Source organism: Callithrix jacchus, chromosome 6 (assembly GCF_049354715.1).
Source record: "Callithrix jacchus isolate 240 chromosome 6, calJac240_pri, whole genome shotgun sequence".
NCBI classification, from domain to species: domain Eukaryota; kingdom Metazoa; phylum Chordata; class Mammalia; order Primates; family Cebidae; genus Callithrix; species Callithrix jacchus.
This window is the reverse complement of record NC_133507.1, coordinates 12336022-12363369: the sequence shown is the minus strand read 5'-3', so window position 1 is coordinate 12363369 and position 27348 is coordinate 12336022. Positions and strand designations below refer to the sequence as shown.

Here is a 27348-nt window from a genome sequence, read left to right as displayed (position 1 = left end):
TATCATACTGAAGAGGAAGTCGGAGGGTTAGGCTGTTCATATTGCCACACAGTTTTCCTGATCGTGACAGTGAATGATTGAGAGAATGGGTGGCGTATTACCCAGCTAAAACGATTTTGAGAATATGCATGATTTGATTCATTATTTAAAAATTTATCTATGATAAGGAAGGGTGCGGACATTGTACAAGTTCTTGATTCCATTTTTATTTTATGAACACTTAAAAATATTATCAGTAAGGTGAAAAACAGTTTAGAATTGACAAGTTGTTAGTTCTCTATGAAGTAATTTTCCATTCTGTTTGGAGACTAACAGAAAGAATGCATATTTTTCGAAGAGAAAAAAAAAAACGCAAACAGTTATATTATTTGTGTTCCAGCTTTAACCTTGGCCAGTGTCAAAGTAAATAGAATAGATGGCTTCTCCATGATGATTGATGCTAGATTAACATTGAAAGAAAAATTACAGTGATAAGTTACTTCAATTTCAAATACCCCAGTTGTTTTTATGTTTGATATTTGTGAAAATCCAGAAAAATGCTAGCATAAAAATGCATTTTGAGATGTAAGAAATCTATATTTTGGCTACTGTCATATATAATTTTTAATTCTTCACATTTCTACATTAAATAATCTGCACCTAAGTATTTACCTATGTTGAGGTATTGTCCACAAGAAGTTAGGACAGGAAAAGCAGATTTTCCTGTGCAAGATGATAGGGTTTTATTATTTAAATCAGTGTTCTTCCAAGTGGAGAGCAACTAGCTTGGAAGCGCCAGGGAGATCTCCTAGAGTGTGGGAAAAATGGATTAAGAGGTATGAATATTTCCATCCAATAAAACGAGAAAATTAAGCATTATTCATGTTTAATATATGGATTAGCCCTAGGGTCCTCATCATGTATTAATATGTCTGATACTCACTCATCAGGTAAAGTAGGTTTCATGGAGGAACACTGACTTAGCATTCACTTTAAGCATAGTGTGAGATATTGCAACATACATGGTCCTACCTTGTTAAGTGCATGTGTAATATATATAAGCCTCATTTTATTTTATCGAAACAGGGTCTCACCCTGTTGCCCAAGCCCCAAGCAATGGCGCAATTACAGCTCGCTGCAGCCTCTACTTCCTAGGCCCAAGTAATCTCTCACTTCAGCCTCCTCAGTAGGTGGAACTACAAGCGTGTACCACCATGCCCTACTAATTTTTTGTATTTTTTTGTTGAGAGGGAGTTTTGTCATGTTGCCCAAGCTGGTCCTGAAGGCCTGGGTTCAAGCAACCCATCTGCTTCAGCCTCCCAAAGTTTTGAGATTATAGGTGTGAGCCATATATGTATATACGTATATGTATATGTATATGTAAATGTATATATATACGTATATATATATTTATATGTATATATACATATGTATATATATGTATACGTATATATATTTATCTGTATACGTATACATATATATTTATATGTATATATATGTATACGTATATTATTTATATGTATATATGTATACATATATATATTTATATGTATACGTATTTTTTTTTAAGGTCTTATATATATCCATGTTTTTAAGGTCTTATAGATATAATTTTAAATAACTTCCTTAAAATGCACATGACCTATTAAAAATCCCTGAAAAAATCGAATATTGATTCAAAAAAATATACCTGTGTGTACGTGAACAAAAAGAATTCAACAGTGATAGCTTGAGGTAAAATAAAAATGACATTTTTTTGCACATTAAAAATTATTTTTAAAAATTTTTAATTGACACATTGTAATTGTACACATTTATAAGATACAATTTGATGTTTCAGTACATATATATTGCATAAAATCAAGACATTTGGCATACCCATTACTCATACACTTATCATTTTTGTTATTGAGAACATTTAAAAGCCTCTCTTCTAACAATTTTGTAATGTATAATAATAGCCCACTGCCAACCATCATTATTCTACTTAACAACAGAGTGCCAGAACTGACTTCACATTCATAATTATAACTTGGTATCCACTGACGAACACTTCTTCCACTAACCACTTGAGTGTCATCTCACTTTACTCTTCATTTACTTTATAAACTTCTTAGTTGGAAAATTCAATCTGCAGGACAAGAAGTAGCCATCATGAATTTGAAACATCATATCATAGCCACAAAAATTCATTACCAATGGACTAGCATGTGGTTAAATCCCAGATTATCACTTGTTTACCATGAGTCTTGTCTCTGACACTCATAGATTGAGTAAAGTTGATCAGCCATAAATCAGCCTCTCTTAGAGGCTGCGAAATTGTGCATAAAGTCCAAGTCAATTCTGCTTCTATCCCTGAATGCTTTTTAAAAAATCGGAGAAGAAGCAGTCAATATCCTACCTATTCCCTTAGGCATCTCCCCCAGTGCCTTCACCTCCTAACCTAACTTTCTGCTTTCCTTCCTTCATGCTCCTAGGATTCCTCTGAGGTTTTTTCAGAAAGCAAGCATTGTCATCCACTAGAGCTTCCTGGCTTGCTGCAATTTCATGTTAGTTTATCAGTCAAACTAAACAAATGTCAGTTTGAAGTTATTGAATGCTCTGCAGATTTATGTAAAAGGAACCAAATTCCGAGTTGACTTACTAATGCTAGAATTACAGTTACCTGTATTCTATATGCATGATTTAGTTTATTACGACTGTAATGCTCATGGGATTCGAGATAACACAGTGATTAACGCAGTGATACATAGTAATCATTATGTGGGCTTGGACTCAGTTAAATTTGTATTTAATCTATGGTGTTCTACACTTAGCTGTGTGATCTTGAGTAGGTCACATAAGCTCTTTAAGACTTAATTCTATGACTAGTAAAATGAGGGTCCCACATGCCTTCCTGGTGAAGGTGTTTTAAGGATTAATAGGACACAGTATAAAACCTATTAGCACAGTTCCAAGCACAAAGGATTATTATTTTGAGACCCTGGGAAGGTACTTAGGAAAAGAGTAGATATAACACTTTTAGTCATTGATGTACTCATGATTGCCTCCATCCATTCTCTCATGTATTGTGAATATTGTTTACTAGACCTGCTTTGTACTAGGAAGAAATAAAAGAATGCTAGGGATTGAATTTTGTCTCCGCAGATTCACATGTTAAAAAGTGACTATGTTTTGATATAGGATCTTTAGGAGGTAATTTAAGTTAAATGTGATCGTAAGGGTGAGGCCCTAAACTCATAGAACTGGTGGCCTTATAAGAAAAAATCTAGAAATTTCTCTCTCCATCTCTCTCCTCCATGAACATGCATGAAGGAAAGGCCATGTGAGGACCTAGAGAGAAGGTAGCTGTTTGCAAGCCAGGAAGAGAGCCTTTACCTAAACTGAACTAGCCAGCACTTTGATCTTGGGCTTCCTAGACTCCAGAACTATGATAAAATAAATTGCTGTGGTATTTTGTTGCAGCAGCCTGGGCAAAGTATTACAAAGAAAATCCCAAATTTTCTACAAATCTAAAATATAATAAAAATATTTTTACATTTTTCTTACTTTGAGATACAGCAGGAAGTTTGATTATTCAGGAATTGATAAAGTGCTAGAATCATCAGTGTATTAGAGGTAAGGTTTGCTCAGGAGAGAGATTTATGAATAGGTACTTCAAAGATCTACAAAGAGAAGAGAAGTCCGTTCTTCTATTCAAGTAAATGATTGTTGTAACCTTGCATTCCCTTAAAACTATCACTGAATTATCAGTAAATTCTCCATACCTAAAATAGATTTTAAAAGTGAATGACATTGCGATTTCCACTTCTGGGAAGATGAAGTAGATAAACATTTTCCTCCTAAGTAGAACAAAATCTATGCACATTACATATACACATAAGACAACTCTGAAAACCAGAGAGAATAATTGGAGTCCTAGGACACACAGAACAGCATGGTAGTGCATTGCCAGGATTTTCTTTTTGCTTCGTATTTCTCATACTGGATGCTAGACAAGCTGGCAATCTGGTTCAGACAAGTCACTAAACAGGAACAAAGGAACCAAAACAACAAAACAATTATGAAATAGGAGGTTTATTTCCAGAGTGCAATACAAAATTGCTTAAAATGTGTGGTTTTTGGCTGGGCACAGTGGCTCACATCTGTCATCCCACCACTTTGGGAGGTCGAGTGGAAGGATAACTTGAGGTCAGGAGTTTGAGACCAGCCTAGCCAACATGGTGAAACCCCATGTTGGTCTGTACTAAAAAAATACAAAACTTACCTGGCCAGTGTGGCAGGTGCCTGTAATCCCATCTACTCAGGAGGCTGAGGCAGGAAAATTGATTGAAACCAGGAAGCAGGCGTTGCAGTAAGCTGAGATTGTGCCACTGCACTCCAGCCTGGACAACAGAGTGAGACTAGTTTCAAAAAAAACGTGTGATTTTTAATAAATAATGAAGAGTCATATAGGAAATATCAAGAAAGTATGGCCCATAAATAGGAAATAAGGAGGCAATATAAAGTATCCCTGAGGAAGCCCAGATGTTAGACTTATATTAAACATAGAAATTAAATCAAAAATTATAAATATACTTTAACAACTAAAGAAAACATTATGTAAACAATTAAAGTATGAGAACAACATCTCAGCAAGTACAGCATATTTATAGAGAGAAGTTATAAAGACAAACAAATAGAAATCATGTGGTTGAATAGAATAATAATTGAAATAAAAAGTTCCAGAAGGACTCAGGAGTGCACCTGAGCAGGAAGAAGAAATTGGCAAACTTAAGTATAGCTCAATGGAGATTGAGCAATCCAAATGACAGAGAAACAGAAGAATGGGCAAAGAATGAAGAGTGCCTCAGAGAAATGTAAGAATCCATTAATCATACCAGCATAAGCCTAATGGGAATTCCAGAAAGAAAGAAAGTGAAAAATAAGCAGAGAAAATATTTAAAGAAGTTGTGGCTAAAAACTTTCAAAATCTAATAAAATGTATTTACATACATAGGCAAGAAGTTCAAAGAACTCAAGTACAATCTAGCTAACATTCTGAAAGACGAAAGACTGAAAGCTTTCACCCTAAGTTTATGCAGAGGACAAGAAGGTCTGTTGTCACCGCTTCTATTAGAGATTGTCCTGGAGGTTCTGGCCAGGATAATAAGGCAAGGACAAAAATACATGACATCCATATTTCAAAGGAGGAAATGAAACTATCTCTGTTTAGAGTTGAAGTGGCCTGGTACAGAGAAAATTCTAAGGCATCCACAAAAATACAGTTGGAACTAATACACGAGTTCATTAAGTCTGTACAGTACAGGTCAGTATACAAAATTCAGTTATTTACCTATACATTAGCAATGAGCAATGCAAACATGAGATTGTGAAAATAATCCATTCATGTTAGCATCAAAAATAATAAAAATCAAAAATAATAATTAGAAATCAATTTAATAAAAAATGTAAAATGTGTATACAAAACACTGTTGAGTGAAGAAAATGAAAATCAGTAAAGAATATTCCAGGCTTATGAGTCGGAATATTTCATTTTGTGAAAACAGCCATGCTCTACAAACTGATCTACACATTCACTGTAATCCCTATTAATTCTTATTACAATCCCAGCTGCACTTTTTGCAGAAGTTGACACTTCATATTAAAACTGAAGGCCGGGCATGGTGGCTCAAGCCTGTAATCCCAGCACTTTGGGAGGCCAAGGTGGGTGGGTCACGAGGTCAAGAGATTGAGACCATCCTGGTCAACATGGTGAAACCCCGTCTCTACTAAAAATAAAAAAATTAGCTGGGCATGGTGGCGCGTGCCTGTAATCCCAGCTACTCAGGAGGCTGAGGTGGGAGAATTGCTTGAACCCAGGAGGTGGAGGTTGCGGTGAGCCAAGATCACGCCATTGCACTCCAGCCTGGGTAATAAGAGCGAAACTCTGTCTCAAATAAATAAATAAATAACTGAAAAGACCCATTTTTGCCAAAACAGTCTTAGAAAAACAAAATTAGACAACTTATACTTCACAATTTATAAACTTACTACAAAGCTATATTAATGAAAATACAAAAAATTTAAATTACTCTTACACTTAAACAATAATAATAAAAAAAAAAACAGAAAATTTTGAAAATGGGCAAAAGATTGGGTAGGAATTTCTCCAAAGGAGTTTTACAAATTTTCAAGTGCATGAGTGCATGTAAAATTGTTCAGCATCAATAGTCATTAGGGAAACATAAATCAAAACCACAATGAGATGCTACTTCACACCCAATTGGATGGCTGTCATAAAAAGAGAGAAAACAGCAAGTGTTAGTATGGATGTGGAGAAGTTGGAACTCTCATACATTCTGGTAAGATTGCAAAATTTTGTAGCCACTCTTGAAAACAGTTTGATACTTCCTCAAAATGTTAAACATTAAGTTACCATATGATCCAACCATTTACTCTTAGGGTATATAAAAGAGAATTAGAAATATATTCTTGTGAAGAAACTTGTAAATGAATGTTTATGGTAGCATTATGCATAACAGCCAAAAAGTGAAAACCACTCAAATGTTCATTAACTGATAAATGGATAAATAATATGCACTATATTCATACATGAAATATTTTCCAAGCATATTAAGTAAATAGCTATAGTTGATTTAAAGTAAATGATATTACTCCTAATATTTTTTATGGGACTTATTTAATTCGTTGCAGGATCTGAAGAGTAGAATTGAGTATTTCTGAAGAAGAAAAAAATTGAGGGAGATGGAAAAAGTGGGAATGATTGCTAATAGTTAAGATGTTTCTTTCTTGGGTGATAAAAATTCTCTAAAATTGATTGTGGTGATAGTTGCACAGCCCTGAGAACATACTGAAAATCATTGGGTTGTACAATTTAAATGGGTGAATTGCATAATATGTGAATTATATCTTAATAAAAGCTGATAAAAGAAAAGAAAGATTGTGCCTGTGGAAAAGAGCATCAACTTTTGCCTGAGAGTTTCCCGGCTGCTTTTCCTAAAGGCCTGCCCTATCGATTTTGGACTAGCAGATCCAACCCTCACAATAGTGTAAGCCAGTTCTCTTCAATAGAGTTCCTAATATATATCCCATTAATATCTATTTCTATGGTGGTATGCTGAATGACACACTGGTGTTACAAGATCCCTTGTTTTATTTTTCATCTCTCTTCTGATTAGAGAACTCCCTTTAGCTATTCTGTTAGAGTGGGTCTGCTGGCAACAAATTCTCTTAGTTTTCTTACATCTGAGAATGTCTTGAATTCCCTTTCATTACTGAAGATATCTTTTCTGGGAGTAACATTATGAGTTGACAGTTATTTTTTTGAAGCCCTAAAAATATTATGCCATTTTCCACTGGCATCTAATGGTTTCTAATGAAAAATTTAGTAGTATCTGGACTATTTTTTCCTGTTTATATAAGAGTGTGTTTCCCTCTTCTTCCATTTGAGTTTTCTTCCTTGTCTTTAGTTTTCAGAAGTTTAATTTTAATAGATGCTGCTATGGATTTATTTGGATATATCCTGCTAGGGATTCACTCAACTTCTATTTTTTCTAATAGCAGCTTTGTTGAGATATAATTTACATAGGATAACATTTGTCCTTTAAAAGTGGTTTTTAGAATAGTCACATATTTGTGCAATCATCACCACTACCTAATTTCAGAACATTTTTAAACACCACAGAGAGAAGCCCTGAGCTCTTGAGTAGTGACTCCTATTTTGTCATATCCCTTCCCCCTGGCAACCACTGATCTATTTTTTTTTAATGGATTTGCATATTCTGGCCATCTCGTATACTATGTGGCCTTTTGTGACTGGCTTTTTACCTACTATAAAGTTTTCTAGATTCACTCATGTTACAGCTCTATCAATACGTTACTCATCAACTGATTATAGGTATTGGTCCTATCTACAAATTTATCTTCACAATAACACCTAGATTAGTGTTTGAATAACTGGGGACTATGGGCTAGTTGAGGTGTCACATAAAATTGACCACCACAGATCATAATTTGTCACCTTGACATGAATACATCTTAAAATTACACTTAATCTTTAAATAAAGGCAATAACAAAGTCTTAGTTCCGTCTAACATGGCAAAACTATGTTGTGTACAGCTGAAAATGTACCAACCTTTCTCAGAAGAAGATGCAAAGTCCTTGGATGATGTACACCCTCCTCCTTCATGTCCTACAACTTAAATACTGATATATAAGGTTAACTATTACTAAAACATCCTATGTTAGATGGCAATGAGATAAAAGAGGAAAAAAATATTTGGCATACCCATACATATACAAATATATTCATAACAAAATAAGCAAAAAGCCACTCACAATTATTGCAGTCCTCATTTCTGCAACTAGTCACATGGTTCTACTTGGTGTTTATAGCTACCTCCCTCCACCAACCATTCCACATCTCCTTTGCCCTCAACAACCACCTCTGGGCGACGGTTCTTTGCCTGGTGGACTTACTGAAACGTTCATTCCTGAGGCGTTTGAGTGATTAGAATTTCTGCCTGAATTGAAGTGATACAACTTTTCATTAGTTTTAGTCACAGGACATAGTAATACTAAGAGATTCCCTAAGGGATCTCCTGTATTCCAGACAGACCCTTCTTGGCCTCCATTGCACAGTGGCAGCTTAATTTTTCCTGGTAGTTGCGATCAATCATTCTAGCCAGTACAGTAACTCTGTTGAAGCCTGTTGATCCAGAGGCATGAGGAGCCCAGAGTGGCTAGGTGATAGTCATGAATTCCTGTTCAGTGACATCGTTGTTGTATCTCCTGATAAGACTATTTCTCCCTTTGGAACTAAGGCCACTAGGCCAGCAGGGTATAAGCCCATATGAACAGCAAACAAACATTCTGCTAGTGAATCAGGTAGGGGTAACACTGAGTGATGTCATTCCCATTTCTACCTGTTAGTTCCTGGACCCATAAATCCTGGCTGAGAGAAGCAGCATAATATATATTAGATGATGATGTAGAGTATATATAGTCTCCCGGAAGGTGCTGCCCCAGACCTACAAAGTGTTGCTACCCAGATGGTAATGTAACTGAGTTGTCAAAATAACATTCCAGGATTCTATCAAGCCAGCTGCTTCAGGCTGATGGGGAAATATGGCAATGCCAGTGAATTCAATTGCACAGGGCCTAATGCTGCACACTGTTTGCATCAAGGATGCTGTGTGGAATACCATGACAATGGATAAGGGACCTCATAGGTCTGCACATGGTAGTTATGGCAAGAGCACTGTTTGCAGGGAAAGCAAATTCATATCCAGAGTAACTGTTTATCCCAGGGGAACAAAGTGTTACTCTTTACAATGTAATAAACCTGCCACTAGGTAGTTGGATAACTAACTCAGGGAATGAAGCCATATCATGAATGCAGCATTGGTCTCTGCTGCTGGCAGATTGGGCTCTCAGCAGTAACTATAGCTAGCTTGAACATCTGGCAATTATAGCCCCAGTTCTTTGCCTGGTAAAGTTATTGAAACTCCATGAAGTCCATGTTGCTAGACTCATACATAATTTCCATTCTTGCCATCATGACCATTTTGTTTACAAGTGCATTGGACAATTACAGGAATGGCTAAGAAAAGCAGCTTACTAATATACACAGAGTGTTCATTCTATTTATTTGACAGTTAAACTCCTCCTCCTAGGGTAGGCTTAAAAATGTGAATGTACAATCAGAATTGGGTAAGATACAGAGAACACATCCTCTTCAGTAAGGGAATGTCAAAATCAATGGATGTTTCCAGTTCACATTGATGCTGATATCACTTTTTGGCTAACATTTGCAAGGTACCCAAAGATCTGAATGTTCTTTGACCCTTCAAAGACAATCCATCCACCTCCTTGTCAACATTTTTCTATTATGTTCCTTTCAAGTTTCTGACCATCCAGCCAAACCATTTGCCACAGTCTAAGATTTAATATAGAATTATACCTCTGGTTTTAATTCTAAATTAATAAAAATAATAAATAATAAAATAAGATAAATTTTTATCTTAAAAATATTTTAAATATTTTATTTACAAATAATAATAAATAAAATAAAATAAAATTTTCCAGGCAAAATGAACAACCAGGTACACATACCAAAGTTCGGCCTATGGGAAAGTTTGCCTTCCCTACTGTCATTCAGATATGTCTCAGGAAAGGGTTGTAGGGCTACAGCTGTCCACTTGCAGGTGGTGCCTGCATATTGTGCACAGCCCTCTGTAAACCAGGTCAACATTTTTCTTCCTCAGTCAACTGCTCGAAAGGAAAGACTCATGAAACTATAAGTGTCGCCTGGAAGAAAGAAGGTAATGTAGCATTCGGGCCACTTTCATGTGTAACTTACTTCTGCCTTTAAGGCCTACTTGAATCTGGTCTTGTATGTAGTACCTTCAATTCATAATAGAGTGTGGCCGTAGAAGCCCAGTTTTATGATGTGGAGGGACAGACAATAGCCTGTTCAAAAGAATAGCAGATTCGTGTTTATTCGAGGGTAAAGAGGGGGTGAGAGCAGGAGGGAAAGGTGTTTGGCTATAAAAGGCTACCTTAGGGATCTTCATGGCAATGGATTGCTCTGTATCTTCACTGTATCAGAGTCAGTGTTCTGGTTGTTTTACTATAATATAGTGTATTAGTTTATTCTCGCACTGCTAATAATGACATACTGGACATGTTGGGTAATTTATAAGAGAAAGAGGTTTAATCGAGTCACAGTTCTTCAGGGCTAGGGAAGCCTCAGGAAACTTAGAATCATGGTGGAAGGGGAAGCAAACATGTTTCTCTTCACATGGCCACAGCAAGAAGTGCTAAGTGAATGGGGGGGAAAGCCCCTTATAAGACCATCAGATCTTGTGAGAACTCACTCACTATCACAAGAAAAGCAATGTCAAGATAACTGCCCCCATGATTCCATTACCTCTCACCAGATTCCTCCCATGACATGTGGGGATTATGTGAATTATGGTGGGACACAGCCAAACCATATCATATACTTTTGCAAGATGTTATCATTGGGGGAAACTGGTTAAAAGGTACACAGGATCTCTCTGTTATATCTTTTACAACTATATGTTAGTCTATCACAATTTCAAAGCAAATGTTTAATTAGAACATGAATAGCATTAAAAACTCATTTTGTATTTGAAGAAGGAACAATACATTGTGGAATGAACTCATGTAATCACTAGGTGTGCCATTTACTCCTGACTCAGTGTTTTAAGCATCCCATTACTGTAAAGGCAGCAGACACAGATAATTAATGAAATCAATCATAATTAATTCCTTCAGTGTTTCTATACTCATATTTCCTGAGGAGTTTCAGCCCAATTTGACATTAATGGAGATGGAAAACAGTAAAAAGATTTTGAATTTATAGGATAATGTTACACAATAGAAGGTTTTTTTTTTTTTTTTTTTTTTTTTTTTTTTTGCCATCAAGAGGTACTTGTGGCTTTAGAAAGCAAAAGTGGGAAGCTCCAATAGTTCATCAGGATCAGTCTATCATCGTGATGAATTTCATATGAATTGAAAAGGCATATAAAATAATAATACTTTGCTATCTTGGTTTTTCTAAGCTTAGGTTGTGGCTAGATTTTTTTTTGTGACAGGGAATAATGATGGTACTGATGCGTTTAATTGTAAACTGAGGTATCAGTTGAATAGAGTGAAATGAACAACTCTGAAGTGTGTAGAGGATCATTTTTGACAGATGTTCACTCTCATACAACCCGCAGCTCTATAGCACACACTTACCTCACTCCAGACAGCCTCCTCATGCCTTCCCTTAAAACGCAGCCAACTATCTCTTATTTCTTTCACCATGCCACTATTTCCTTTATGGAGTGTTCATTCAAGTGTATAAAGTGTTGTTTTTAAAAATCAGGTTAGCTGTGTTTTAGTTATCAAGTTGTAGAAGTTTAATATACGTTATGGATGTAAGTTATCGTATTCGTCAGGTGTAAGTACTGGTGTCAGAGATAAGCAGTTATGCCTACATGTAAGTAAAACCATACAGCTTGTACTCTCTTGTGTCTGGCTTTTTTTTTTTTTTTTTTTTTTTGATCAGCATCATGCTTTTAAGATTCATCCATTGGTCATTTAGTTTATAGTTTAATGGTATTTTATTATAAAAAATATAATGATTTAATCTGTTCTGCCGATAAGCATTTGAACAGTTTTTATTTTGAATCTATTATAAAGCTGCCACCAATATTCTTGTACAAATATTTTTATGGATACATGACACCATTTTCTTTTTTTGAGTAAGTATCTAAAATATAAATCTATACATCCAAGAAGCTCAACAAGCTCCAAGTAGGATAAATGTAAGAGATCTCAGACACATTGTAGTCAGAAAGTAAAATGAAAAAGACAAGAGAAACTTTAGAAAGCAGTAAAAGACATGACTCATCACATACAAAGAGGTCCCAGAAAGGTTAAACTGTGACTTCTCATCAAGAATAACAAAGGTTAGAAGGTAGTGGGATGATATATTCAAAGAGCAGACAGAAAAATGAAACAATAAAAACTATTCTACTTGTAAGCCATGTTTTAAAAATACTGTTGTAGAATAATATCCACATATAAGCAAAAACTGAGAGAAATAATTGATAGCAGATCCAACTAACAAGATATGCTAGGTAAATCACACTGAAAGCAAGTGACACTAGCTTTCTATTTTAACCAAAAGAGCACCAGCAAAGATACATGGGTACTTTATAATGACAGGTTAACTACATATTCATTCTATATTACCCTCATAGCTGATTAACTGATTCAAAAGCAATCAAACTGTATACACACACACACACAACCCCCCCCCCCCGCCACACACACACAAAATGCTGGGATTGCTAATACTGAGTGTCAACTCGATTGGATTGAAGGATGCTAAGTATTGTTCCTGGGCGTGTCTGTGAGGGTGTTGCCAAAAAAGATTAACATTTGAATCAGTGGATTGGGAGAGGCAGACCCACTCTCCATGTGGATGGGCACTGTCTAATCAGCTGCCAGTGTGGCTAGAATAAAGCAGGCAGAAGTTGGAAAGAGCAGATTTCTGAGTCTTCTGGCTTTTATTTTTTTCCATGCTGAATGGTTCCTGCCCTCGAACATCAGCTTTTGAACTCTTCAGTATATACCAGTGCTTGCCAGGGGCTCTCAGGCTTTTGGCCACAGACTGCACTATCAGCTTCCATATTTTTGAGGTTTTGGTACTGATGGGATGGCTTCTTTAGCCACTTTCTAAGAATTATGTTCATTAATTACATCATAAGCTACATATTTCCAAGTAACACGGCTGCTTTACCTAGTTGAGAAAATGCTCTTATGCTTTATTAGTTTTCAAATTCTGAGTGTGTTACAATGTCGAAGTTAGAAAACGTGTTAAAAGGCAATTTTTTATTCTCATAAATTATTAAAATTGTAGTGACTACAGTTTATCTAAATATTACAATAGCCAATCCAGGGCAAACATTTAAAGGGACATTTTGAAGTTAGAAATAAAACGAAACTCATGTTAAGAAATCTAAGAAGATATCTATAGTTGTAAGATGTATGGTTACTTTCCCTACAAATTAAAAAAGAACAATGATCTCAATTAAGTTAAGATATGCCCTCAATTGTAGGATGCATTAAAATGTGAAAAAGTGCAAGTCTGACTTTTGATGAGGTTTCTCTTTATTTTGCTGCATCTCTTCCAAATCTTGACAGTTTTCCAAATGAACACCACTTAGGGTTGGGAGTGATGGTTACAATTAGCTTCAAACAAGTCAAATACCAGTCAACTCACAGCAGTTTTCCACTTGCACAATAAAGGTTATGTTCTAATATTTATTTTACAATAGGAAATACCATCTTAATCTACAGATTCCTTAAAAGAAAATAGTCTTTCATCTACCCATCAATCAATGTAATACTATAAGAATAGGATTTTTAATACATCACATAGTGACACACTCAGTTGGATATATTCAATTGCTATTGGTGATGAAATTATTATTTAATTATCGTCAATGCTGCATCAAATATTACTAGTAGGGAATTTTAGAACAATGATAGTTGATGGTAATTACTTAATCAATTTCATAGTACTGATCAGCTAAGCAAAATTTTCCCAATTAAAGTAAATAACTAAACCTGAAATAGTATATTTGTGGCATTAAGAATTTTGACCGTCAACCACAGTATTAATAGACAGATAATGAAACTTTTTCCAGAAGAGCAAAGCTTGTTTAGGGCAGAACACTTGTTTTGTATTAGTATTCTCTAGGAATAGTTGGAGGACTTTCTCTTTTCCTCCCTGGCAGTCGTGACCTCCAGACCTTCATTCCTCTCTCACTTTCTCCCATTGTTTTCTTCCTGCTTCTATATTTTGCTCCCTCCCTTCATTCTTTCTTTTTCTTTTTTTTTTCTCCCTTGCTCAAATTAGTAATTTGGTAATGTATCCTGATATATTTTCTTTTGGTTTTACTTAAAATAATTATAATTTTAAATGTTGACATTTCCTCAGAATTTAAGGGGAGATTTATTCATTCAACTAAGAAATACCCATTATTGATTAATCTTTACTTCTACGTTCAAAATAGCTTTTGTTGTTGTGAGAGTTGTTGCTAACATGGGGAGGGAGACTTGTCTTCACCTTTCTGGGCAGTCACTATATAGAAAGGGCTTCGTGAGATTTACATACTGCACACACGTCAATGAAAAATCCCTACACTGACTTACTGAGGGATTCAGTATTCCTTAGACTACTTATCTAAGCCTCAACATTGTTGCCTTCATTGAAGCCTAGGTGTATCCAATTACCTACCAAAAAAAAATTTTTTTGGCTAGGTGATTAGGTGAAAGACACGTGTTAATGAACTCAAACCAAACACTGTAGAAGCATAAAAGCAAATTATAAGTTACAAACTTGCCCCTCCAGCTCTGAGATCCTGCCCTTCAATGAAGCTTTAGATGCCCATCAGAAAACCCAACCAGGGTTCCCAGGTCTATTTTCAGCTATGGAATGTCAGGCTATTTGTCTAATGACACTACCTCCTCAAACAAACTTGCTTACCTGTAACTTACTCCCTGGTGTAAGGTCACATTTTTCTTTGTCCTTGCCAGCTAGGCATAATGGGTAAGGTTTTGTCTTGTCATCTCTGGCTTTCCTCCCTCCTAAATGAAAAGAAGATGGCAGAATGTTTGCTTTCTATTGAGAGAACCCAATACCCAGATACCTTGGGCAGCAATGGAAACTTGATGTAAACAAAAAATATGTTGCAAATTTAAATTATAATGAAAATTAAGAGCTGCTGGGTTTCAGGCACATTAGTGTCGATGCTTTAAAGAAATGGGGGAAAACTATTATACAATAAATTTGCAGAATATGTGTCTGGTCTGTTTGTATGTGAACCCAGTGCAGGTCAGCATGGATGTTACAGCTGAAAAGATGAAGCAAACTGTTGATGAAGATGGGCACCACTGGAACTCAAATCCCCAGTGCCAATGTCAGCATCGCTACTGACTCACTAGAGGAGAGTTTAGTGCAAAACACCACTTCTATAACAAGGGAAATTTCTAACAGTATCTCTTTTTCTTTTCTTTTTTTTTTTTTTTTTGTAGAAAGTGATTTATTTAAAGAGAGAGAGAGAAACAGGAGAAGGAGAGAAAGAAACAGCTAACTCTCACACTGAGTGAGAGAATCCAGAAAGATGGAATCCAGGAGAGGAAAGCAGCTTCCACCAGAGTGTTAGGGAATAAAGAGAGAGATGGAGTTTAGGAGGAGAAGACAGGCTTCCATGAGAGAGTGTGGAAGGGGACTCCAGAGGGGAAATCCAGGAGAAAGATGGCTTCCACGAAGGGAGTGTTCGTGGAAGGGGATCTAATTGTATCTCTTATCATTAAAATGAGATTGAATTATATTTAATAGTTAACATTTTCATGCATATGTGGATTTCCACAATTTATAAATTCACTGTTATATTGATTGGTTTGGAACTCTCCCTGCTGACCATGGAGAGTAGAGCAAGTAGATATGTCAATGAATTAGTAAATGTAATGAGAAAGATAATATAGCCTCTGAACCCAAGTAGGAGTGATGTAAAAATTGGACGTTTTGTGGATTACACCCTCACTTGATTTCTAGATCTAAGAAGAAACAAGCATTTTATGGCAATTCTAACATAACCAGTTAATAGTTGTGAAGCTTTGTGAAATGTGTATTTATGGGTTTAATTTTTGTTATTTCTTTTTCTTTTTTAATTTTTACTTCTTTTTAGAGACAAAGTCTTATTCTGTCACTCAGGCTGGAGTGCACTAACATGATCATAATTGACTGTCACCTTGAACTCCTGGGTGCATGTGATTCTCCTGCCTCAGCCTCCCAAATATTTTAATCAATATAATGAGAAGGTTGTAATCTTTGTTTTTTAAATAAAATTCTAATAATATATGGGAATATATCTGAAAATAGTTTGTAATATCTAAAGTTTTAATCCTGTATAATATTTATAAAGTAATAATAATAACCTTAATAATAATTGAGAGAGATTACAATTAAAATCTTTTGAGGCTTGACACAATGGCTCATGTCTGTGATACCAGCATTTAGGGAGGCTGAAATGGGTGGGATCACTTGAGCCCAGGACTTTGAGGCTAGCCTGTGTGTGTATACACACACACACACACACACACACAAATTAACTGGGCATGGTGGCAAATTCCTGTAGTCCCTACATGGGAAGCTGAGATGGGAGGATCCTTTTAGCCCCAGGAGGCAGAGGCTGCAGTGAGCTAAGACTGTGTCATTGCACTCCAGCCTGGATGACAGAGTGAGATCCCATCTCAAAAACAAAAATTTGGATACACGACTATGTTGAAGACATTATCAATAATACGGACTCAGGACATGAATTGATGTCACTTTAATTAAAAGTAAAAAATTTATTCAAGAACTATTAAAAAATACTTGTCTAAATATTTGGTTTTTAGGAATGAACATAAGACTAGAAATTGACAAAACCTAGTATTGTATTTGATAAGGAGTGGAGTATGCTGCCCCTTAATGTATAGCCTCAGTGGTAGGATGCAATGAAGGCTTGTGCTGGTCCAGGACCTCCCTTCTGCCCTGGTAGGGGGTCTCCTTGGGGCAGAAGAGGCTGTTGATGCGGGAGATTTGGGGGTGGGTCCAATAGAGGTTCCCCCTACCAGGACACAAAACAATTTCAGAGCCAACGGATTGAGGATGTCAGTTGAGATAAGATATTTCATTACACTATGTCTTAGATATCCAAGATTTCCTTCTAAAAATGTCTGAGATGTGATCAACCCACATACTAAGGTGCATGGTATAAACCTAACTCCAACATTATTTTCCAAGTATTTCATTGTTTTCTGGTGCATATCCAGTGAAACAATTGTAAGATGTAAAGGAGGGCAAAGTTACACAGGCTTGTATCATCACCATAGCTCTCCCCAGTTACTAGCTATTTTTTCCTAAGATGTAAGCAAGAGAATTAAAAGGAAGACGGAACAAGATCATAGAGGAGTAACAGATGGTATAACTGTAAGTGAAATGCCACTCCAGATACAATAGCAATGTGCAGCTGGAAGGCAAAGGACTTGAGCCATGGGATTCCATTCTCTACATAAGATTTCTGAATGATTACAGACTTGGGGTGCCTCATGCATTATCATGGGCTGACGTTGTAAGTTGGTAAAATGATTTGCTTTCTCACATTTTTATTACTGCTTCTTTGTGCTTTCCTGGAATCTTGCCAGAGAGAGAGAGAGAGAGAAGAACAGGAAGAACGAAGAAAGAAGACAAAAGAAAGAGAGAAGTAGAAAGAATTCAAGAACGATTTTGTGCATGTGTGGAAGTATTGGTTTTTCCTGACACAAAGGAGAGTGCTTTGTCATTGTTTTCTTTATAACATTGATGGATTTCTTGTTGAGTGGGTATTGGGCTTTAGTTAAACATGACAGAAGCAGAGATTTATAGATAGCTGTCTCAGAGGCTGTTTGAAAGGCCACATAATGTCTCAGGGCACAAATGTGTTTTCAGTGTTCACTTCTGGTAAACAACCAACAATTTCATACACTCCACCCCTTGGCCCTGATTAGAGCACTTTCCTTGAAAAATGAAGTAGACCCTTGATGAAATCCGAAGCTAGGGCAGAAGAGAAGGTAGGAAGTGGGTTTGGTTTTTGTTGTTTTGTTTTCTGTTTTTTGTTTGTTTTCTTATTTCAACTTAAACATTCACAGGAAGAACTGTGATATACATGTTGTCCTATGTTTTGTATTCTATAGAAAGACAATATTCTGGATGATGAATTGTGTTCTAAAGACCATTAATTTCCTCCTTATAACTGATAGCTCTAGAGAAATTCTACCTATCTGTGCATATATATGTGTGTGTGTGTATATATACATATATATGTGTGTGTGTGTATATATATACATATATATGTGTGTGTGTGTATATATACATATATATGTGTGTGTGTGTGTGTATACATATATACACACACACACACATACACATATTATATATATATGAAATATGTGTATAATGTTTCTTGGTGAGAGCAAAAATGTAAAAATTAGGAGTTAGACACAAACATATCACTGGATGCTTCTCTCTTCCTCTCTGTCTCTTATTCTCTCAGTCTCATGCATGGATTGTACAATCAGTTATAGTATTCTTTTTAACTCAAAACACATCAAAAGCTTTTATCATGTTATTATAAATCATGTAGTTCCTGTGCCAAAATGTTCTTAGTCCTCTGATTTCAGATTCCCTGTGTTTTCAGTGCTTCACAATTTTTTATAGTACAGAAATCAGGATTTTTTTCCATAAAACCTTTTTTCTGCATTTAGTATTATTTCCTTAGTCAAGATCCTATTAAGTGAACTAAGTTGGTATGAACACTTTCAGGACTTATTATTCATATTGACAAGTGGCTTTTCAAAAATCTTTTATCAATTTATATTCCTACAAGAGTCACTTTTCCATACCCTCACCAGCAGAGGAAACTTTCAGCTTTTAAAAATATTTTGCTAATTATTTTTAAATGTTTAAAATTAACTAGTAAGGCTGAACAAACCCATTTTATTAACTATTTAAAAAATAGTTTGCCTCCTAAATCTTAATAAAATCTTAGTGTTTCTTTTTTATGACAAATTTTATATATCAAAGGTACTGTCACAGTATCCTCAAATATTTATTTGCCAGATTGCATTTGCCTTTAGGTTTGTATTATTTTTCAAAGGCTTTGTTCATTTGCATCTTTATTAAGATCAAGCAGAAGGAGAAATCTTAGTAGTATATTTTGAAAATGTAGTGAGAGTCCTTATCAAGAAACAGGAAGTGAAAAGAGTTCAACAATAGCCAAATAAATGGTAGGGGCAGACAAGTGTCCTCTTTGTTTAGATAAAGAGGCAAACTCCAGCAAAAGAGCACTTTCGGCCCGGTGTGGGGTGGCTCACGCCTGTAATCCCAGCACTTTGGGAGGCCGAGGCAGGTAGATCACGAGGTCAAGAGATCGAGACCATCCTGATCAACATGGTGAAACCCCGTCTCTACTAAAAAACTATAAAAAATTAGCTGGGCATGGTGGCGCGTGCCTGTAGTCCCAGCTACTCAGGTGGCTGAGGCAGGAGAATTGCCTGAACCCAGGAGGCGGAGGTTGTGGTGAGCCAAGATCGCGCCATTGCACTCCAGCCTGGGTAATAAGAGCGAAACTCCGTCTCAAAAAAAAAAAAGAGCACTTTCAAACCCAAAGTATAAGTTTTAGATCCTGCAGTATACCTTTGCAGGTTCTTAAGTTTACCAACCTGTCAAGGGCAAATAGAACTAAAATTTTTATGCTGTCGTGTAATAGTGTACTACTTTCCCTTGGTGTCCTTGGTGGGGAAAGGAAATAAAAGTTGTATTTTTCCCATGTGGTACTGACTAGGAGTGAGGGAAAAGGGGGAAAGGGAGACTCTCCAGAGGGGAACAACGACCTTGCTGCCTCCCAAAGTGAGTTTCTTCTCTTCACCTGAGCTTGTCAGGAGGCATCTCATCACCAGCTCAGCTGGCAGGGAAAGGCAGGGACGTGGTGAACCATGCTAAGTAGGAATGCCTTTCCACACTGTGGTCATTCAGATTACAGCACATTTACCATGTCTGGAAACCCAATGGTAGCAGAAACAGTAACTAGTGTTCAAAAGAACAGTCTCCCGAAAACATCAGGGCTGTGTCAGAATTAACTATTTTTCTATTCATTTCTGTAAAAGCATATGTCCAGTTTAGATAGTTAAAATAGAAACAGCTAACAAGTTACTTAGATAAGATAGTTTTATAAAGGTGTCCAGAATTAAAGGGAAGAACTGGAACCATTTGGGCCCCATAGAATTACCTGATGGTTCATTTAACAGCCATGAGTCAAAAACGACTATTATGTACCGTCTATACCATCTACACTGTGCTTGGCTCTAAGGATATAAGGACAAAGAAACGTCTGGTTTTGACTTTTCATTGTTCATTAGCAGCCAGGACAGTCATAGGATGATAAAAATGGTTTTAAAAATTAATCTGTTTTGAACGCTCTCTCTTCTTAACACCCAGATTCTTATTTTTGTATTAGATGTAAAGATTTAGTAGAAAAATAATTTGAAGTTCACAGAAATCATCTGGAAGCATCTCATAAAAGTGAATGATATTGTTTGGCTCTGTGTCCCCACCCAGATACCATCTTGAATTGCAGCTCTCATAATTCCCAGATGTTGTGGGAGGGACTGGGTGGGAGATAATTGAACCATTGAGGCAGGTTCCCCCATACTGTTCTCATGGTAGTGAATAAGTCTCACAGGATCTGACAGTTATATAAGGGGTTTCCACTTTCCCTTCTCTCTCATTCTTTCTTGGTGCTTCCACTTAAGAAGTGCCTTTTGCCTTCCCCCATGATTATGAGGCCTCCCAGCCATGTAGAACTGTGAGTCCATTAAACCTCTTTATCTTCCCAGTTGGGTATATCTTTATCAGTAGCATGAAAACAGACTATAGCCGGGCGCGGTGGCTCACGCCTGTAATCCCAGCACATTGAGGGGCCGAGGTGGGTGGATCACGAGGGCAAGAGATCAAGACCATCCTGGTCAACATGGTGAAACCCCGTCTCTACTGAAAATACAAAAAATTAGCTGGGTACGGTGGCCCGTGCCTATGATCCCAGCTACTCAGGAGGCTGAGGGAGGATAATTGCCTGAACCCAGGAGGCGGAGGTTGCGGTGAGCCGAGATCGCACCATTGCACTCCAGCCTGGGTAACAAGAGCGAAACTCTGTCCCCCCCAAAAAAAATGAAAAGAAAAAAAAACAAACTTTCTTACAGTGCATTTTCAGCATGCCTACTTTAAAAGAAATGGTTAATATGTACCAAATTTTCATTAGCATGACCAATGCCCACCAATGTCACTCTAAGTCTAAACCACTGAAGTATGCATGGATGGCCAAAATGTTCTGACCTAGCCTGAAAAGCTAGGACACCACATAGCAGGTACTGTAGATTCATCATGTTCAACACACTCTGGACTTCTAGCCTGATTGACACTGGCTTTCTGAGTGCTTCTTGACAGCAATATGTTGTCGATAGGATTTACATCAAATGTTATTTATTTTCTATTAAGTAACAATAGTATAAATAGACTAAACTCTTGGTTGAGAATTTGAAAAAGAAAAGGAAATTTTAGATTAGCCATAGGAGGAAGAAAGAAGAAAGTCTTTGAGGATTGATTATTTGGATACCTAGTTTAGCACAATGGTCATTTTATTACGAATCTATTAACTCCTAAATACTAACACAGTTTAGCTCAATGATTAAGGTGAAGGTCTTTAGAACATGGCAGGAATTTGTCTGAATTCCGGCACTCACTGGGAACTTGTTCTGCAGTCTTCAGTAAGCTGGTTGGCCTCCCAAAACCTTCACTTCTCCTAAGGAAAATAGGAATAGTAATGCCTATTTCATAGGGTTATATTGAGGATTAATGAATACATTATTTTAAAAACATTTTTTTTAAATGCCAGATTCAACAACCCTTTGCTTATTTTCTATAATTACTTTAAAGATATTAAGTAGTGGTTGACCTTAGCTTTAAGCAGGCCTGGGCCATTTGTGAATTTCTGGTTGTCTCTCAGCTGTAACAAACTCTATCTGCTTTTGAAGATCCAGGGTCTTCCACAGCCAAGAGATAGAATAAATATCTCTTGGGGAAGAGGTGGTCATTTCTTGGCCTCAAACTCCTTGACTTGAACACCGATCTCTCCCTCTGGTATAAGGACCCAGGACCTCTTCTCATCTTGCTCACCTCCTGGATCCAGATCTCTGATTTATTTTGGATCTCACGTCCACTGGAACTCTAATCTCAGCCAGCTGGCCCCATTCCCAGTTGCAGCCTGGCAAACTCTGCCCTTCTGCTCCCCGGGTATTACCTGCACCTTCTTCATGAGTCTGATGTTCCATGAGAAGTTACTTAGATAAGCTAGGTGGATAGACCACCAGGTTTTTGTTTCCAAGGTTTAAGAAAGAATATACATGATTGCTCAACAGATAATAAGTTGCATTGGAACTAATGATTTTAACAGTAGGCTTTTAAAGTAAAGACATTGTGGCTAAATAAACTCTAGACCATGAGACAAAAGACCTATATCTGCATTCGCTGTAAATTTAACACAGAGCAGTGAAAGTTAACAGATCTCCATCACATCTAATGTCTCCTGTCACCAAAACAGGAGTTTTATCCAGTAAGGTCCCTGGCACATAGTAAATACATGCTAAGTATTTGTTGAATTTATACATAAATGACAGCAAGAGATGAAAAGATGGTACAATTCAGTATTACTGTTATTCCAAGTTCTTCTCTGGGTCATCATCTTTATCTTTTCATTAGGGAGTGGTTTTTTTTTTTTTTTTTTTTTGAGACGGAGTTTCGCTCTTGTTACCCAGGCTGGAGTGCAATGGCGCAATCTCGGCTCACCGCAACCTCCGCCCCCTGGGTTCAGGCAATTCTCCTGCCTCAGCCTCCCGAGTAGCTGGGATTACAGGCACGCGCCACCGTGCCCAGCTAATTTTTTGTAATTTTTAGTAGAGACGGGGTTTCACCATGTTGACCAGGATGGTCTCGATCTGTTGACCTTGTGATCCACCCGCCTCGGCCTCCCAAAGTGCTGGGATTACAGGCTTGAGCCACCGCGCCCGGCCAGGGAGTGGTTTTATGGCTTCTCCTGTTAAACTTTAATACTGTACAACCCCTCTTGCTCGTAGAAAGCCCTAACAGAGAAAATGTAAAGTTTCTAAAGGAAAGTGTGCCAATTAATTTTATTTTTTCCTCTTGCTATCTTTACAACTGTATTTTCCTTTGGTATTGAAGATAAAAGATTTTATTTTGAATTTCAAAAGTTTTATACATATATTGATATATGCCTATATATGTGTAGGTATTTATGGTTTTAAGTAAATAGAATGCTTTCATTTTTCCTTTTGAGTTGTCTAAGAGGACAACTCTATGTGTTTTTACTCAAAGTCATGTAACTTGGGGGACAGTAGGAGAGAGGGACCCAGCAACTCAAGCTTCTGATCATGTGACAGTAAGCAGAACATGCTCTCTAGGGCCACGCTGAGCATGTTAAGGTAAGTTTGCTTCTTTGTGAATAAAGGGTCAGATAAAATAGGGTTCATGCCTGAGGAGCACAACGGTTGGCCAGGCTGACAGTTGAGAAGAGCTGGGTCTTTGCAGATCATTTGAGAGCATCTCAGGAGTTATTCAGGGCAACAGAGCCCGGCTCATGAGTACAGCCCCTCATCTGGTTGGCCGGTCAGTTTTCATACACTCTAGATGCTTTTCAGCTCACCGAATTGTGTCCTGTCAACCCAAAGCCACTTTTTGATCTTAACTTTTTACCATCAAAATATGATGACTTGTCTAATGTCTAGATGGTAGCACAATGAATGGTAGTATAAGAAAAGAGTCCTTTTCCTTCCTGACGTGTATCCTACAGGTGGACTTTTACATTATGGTATCCTTCATCTTTTGCTGTGTAACAAGCCTTCACAAAACTTAGTGGCTTGAAAAAGCATTTTTCTCACAAATATACAACTTGAGCAAGGCTTGGGATGAAAGCGGTGGCTAATCTGCTCCCTCTGGCATCTGTTGGGGTATCCCGCTAGGGCTTGGAGGGTTTGCTTTCAAGGCGAATCACTCACAGAACTGGCATGTGGATGCTGGGGTTCAGATGGGGGCTCAACCGGTGCTGTGATTTTTTTCCAAGTGGGCTTCTCCATGGGGGGCATGGGATTCCTCACAACATGGCAGCTGTGTTCTAAAAGAGTAAGTCCTGAAAAAGCAAGTCGGAGTGCTTGGCCTTTATGATCCAAACTCAGAAGTCACATTGTCTCTCTCAACTAGTGAAGGCAGTAAGAAGTTTAAGAGAAGGGGACATTGGCCAGTACAGTGGCTCAGGCCTGTAATCCCAGCAGTGTGGGAGGCCAAGATGGAGGAACCCTCGAGCCCAAGAGTTCAAGACTAGGCAACATAGCAAGACCCTGTCCTTAACAACAACAACAACAATTAGCCAGACATGGTAGCGTGCATCTGTGGTCCCAGCTATCTGAGAGACTGAGATGGAAAAATCACTTAAGCTTGAGAAATAAAGGCTTCAGTGAGCCATGATGGCGTCATGGTACCCTACCCGATACTGGGAGACAGGGCAAAACCCTGTCTCAAACCAACAACCACAAAAACAGTAAGAAAAGAGGTCACAGATTCTAATTCTCAACTGCAGAGTGACAGGTTTCTAGAGGTACTTGCGGGATAGGAGATACTGCTGTGAGCATCTAGAGAAAATACTATTGTCGCAATAACTATTGTGATGTACATTTAGAAGAGCTCATGAAAAAACATTCCTGGCTTCTGTACTACTGGAATCAGCAGCTGAAGCTGGCCGCCTCATACTATAACAGGGAGACATTGATTAGGGTGGTTCAGAACCTTCCCTCTCAGGTATTCTTGGTCTCAAAAAAAAAAAAGAAAGAAAGAAAGAAAAGAAAAGAAAATGATAGGAAGAATGTTTTCTGCAAGTGTTAGATAGTAGTGGCTTTGAAAACATAAACGCTAGCCTTCAGCCGGCCCCCAGGGTATGTTTACAAGACTGGGCAAGTCTACCTAAGGCCACATGAAAAGTTATGCTTAAGCAATTTCTCCAGTTTAAAATAAAGAGAGAGTTTTGAACGTTTGTGACATATGGCCGTTCAGTGTTCTCTTGAGAAGATTTTTAATTTTCTCTTGTCAAACAATTACATTTGAGTAGTTCAGCTCAGAATGAAATATGCAGAATTTAAAGAGGGTTTTGCATCATTCATACTGTCTCGGTGTTATTAATGTCAGGAAATGAGGCCTGCATTAGTCTGTATCAGTCAGAGCTCTTAATTGCTAGCAAAAGATACCATCAGTGGCTGCTTTAAACATTGGAGGGATTCCTTGACAGAATGTTGAGTAATTCACAGAATTTCTGAGAAGGCTGTCGAATCCAGCTTAGGAAACAGTAAAAGAGAGTCTGGACAAGAGTGAGGAGCACAGCTTCTGTCACCCTTGAAACTAGGGTGGTAAGGACGCTGATGCCATCTCCACTGAGTGGAGGAGGCCATTGCAACCACACACTGCAGTCGGTTACCAGCCTCATTACAAATGTTGGTCCTAGAAAACTGGATTTTGCCATCACCATAATCACCACCACCACAGTAGATTCTCCCCAGTCCCTGGATTACTAGCTCTGGGTCCAGAGTTTTGGGCCGATCCATTTCATTTGTGAAGTCTAGGCTCTGGGAGAAAAGCTGATAAAGCAAGCATCTAGCCTTTTCAGGTTCTTTTAGAGTGAGGCATGCTCTCTTTTATGCAGATCTTGCAATGGGGATTTCCTAAATAAAGAAAGGTAAACAGAAAAGGCAGATTATAAAGTTATCACGCTAATAGTTTTTCAGGTAACTTTTTCTTGCTGTTTACTAAGGTAAATTATAGCCGTTTATTGAGGGGTGCTACAGGAAAATTTCTCAGGCAGGCATGTCTATAATACTCCCACTTTTCTTAGTGTTAATATAATATATTCTCAGAGCTCTGCAGCATAAATTGAAACTGAAGTGCCAGGAAGCATGAAAAATAGCAGACTGACAATATACTGTGTCAGTGCTTACAATTATGGGCTTTTAATATCTGGATCATTCAACTACTGCATCGATGATGTATCAAGCCTGGGAGTGGTGTGGCTCTGTGGGCTGGAAGGCCTTACTGCTTCCCCAGATCTCAGTCCACGACATTGATGGGAATAGTTCCGAGAAGACAGCCCACAGGCAATTGGGCCCCACCAATCTTATAGGACAGAGTCCTGATAACTATTAGGCAGGATGTCTGTGGCACCCTGTTGAGTTATTCCCAGTAATATATTATAGAAACATTATAAAAACCAATTTTTAGGAAATTCTGCATTTCCTTTAAAAGCAGATCCATCTCAAATGACTATTCTTGTTTAGAGAGGTGACCAGATGTATAAAACTAGACGTTTCCAATTTAGTATGTGTTTTAGAAGCCAGAGGATATTTTCAAGTTTCTTACTTCACTTTTCTCATCTTAAAACTGATCTTACAATTACAACCCAGAGGTTCCCTGCAAATTTAAAATATTCATTCAATTAATAATCTTGAATCTAATAAATTGACAAAAGGCATAAAAAGGATTTTTAAAAATGTAAAGAAAATACTGATTCAAGTAACTCGACCTCAAATTAAAACATGCAAAAGTGCAGGGCTGGTTCTGCTGACTGGGTGTAATGTATGTATTCTCGGTGTTTCATGAGTACCATAGAAAACTTGAAACAGAGTTCAGCTTCCTATCCAATTTGCATTCAGTTATGATATGGTCCCCTTTTCCAGACCCCATCTGGATATTCTTTAGTGTTCAACCATCAGTGCTTCACCGTTGAAGAGATATTGCATCTTTTAAATATCACAATAGACAAGAAGATATAAATGAGAGTTAATAATCGTCAAATGTGCCTATTTCCTTTTCCTATAAATTAGAGCATGCTTTCCTACTGAATTTTGCAAGAAGGAAAACAGACTCCCTCCTGCTGATGTGAGGCGGCAGTGCTAAATCTCCCTCAAGATTCGCTTTGGCTTCTTACAACTGTACGTTAGTACCTTTTTATATGCAATTTTACTTCATTTAGTCTTTAAGGTTGTGCCTGAGGTTAGTTTAAAAGGTTAGTTAAATGTTAATGGATGTTAATGCTACAATTAAATTGTTAAATCAATTGAAAACTGTGGCTCCATCTCTATCTACGTTA

The 27348-nt window shown here is 37.4% G+C and overlaps 1 protein-coding gene across 19 annotated transcripts in view; it reads left to right on the top strand.

Moving 5' to 3' along the window:
* The window catches only part of LOC128932316 (uncharacterized), a 455935-nt gene that overhangs the window by 208407 nt on the left and 220180 nt on the right, over positions 1-27348 (top strand). For 17 of the 19 annotated variants that reach the window (XR_013536601.1, XR_013536602.1, XR_013536600.1 and 14 more), the window contains one exon: positions 27083-27190. The exons of the other annotated variants lie outside the window; for them this stretch is intronic. The gene's annotated coding sequence lies outside the window, so the exon portion shown is untranslated. The remainder of the gene's footprint in view (positions 1-27082; positions 27191-27348) is intronic. 19 annotated transcript variants of the gene reach the window in all.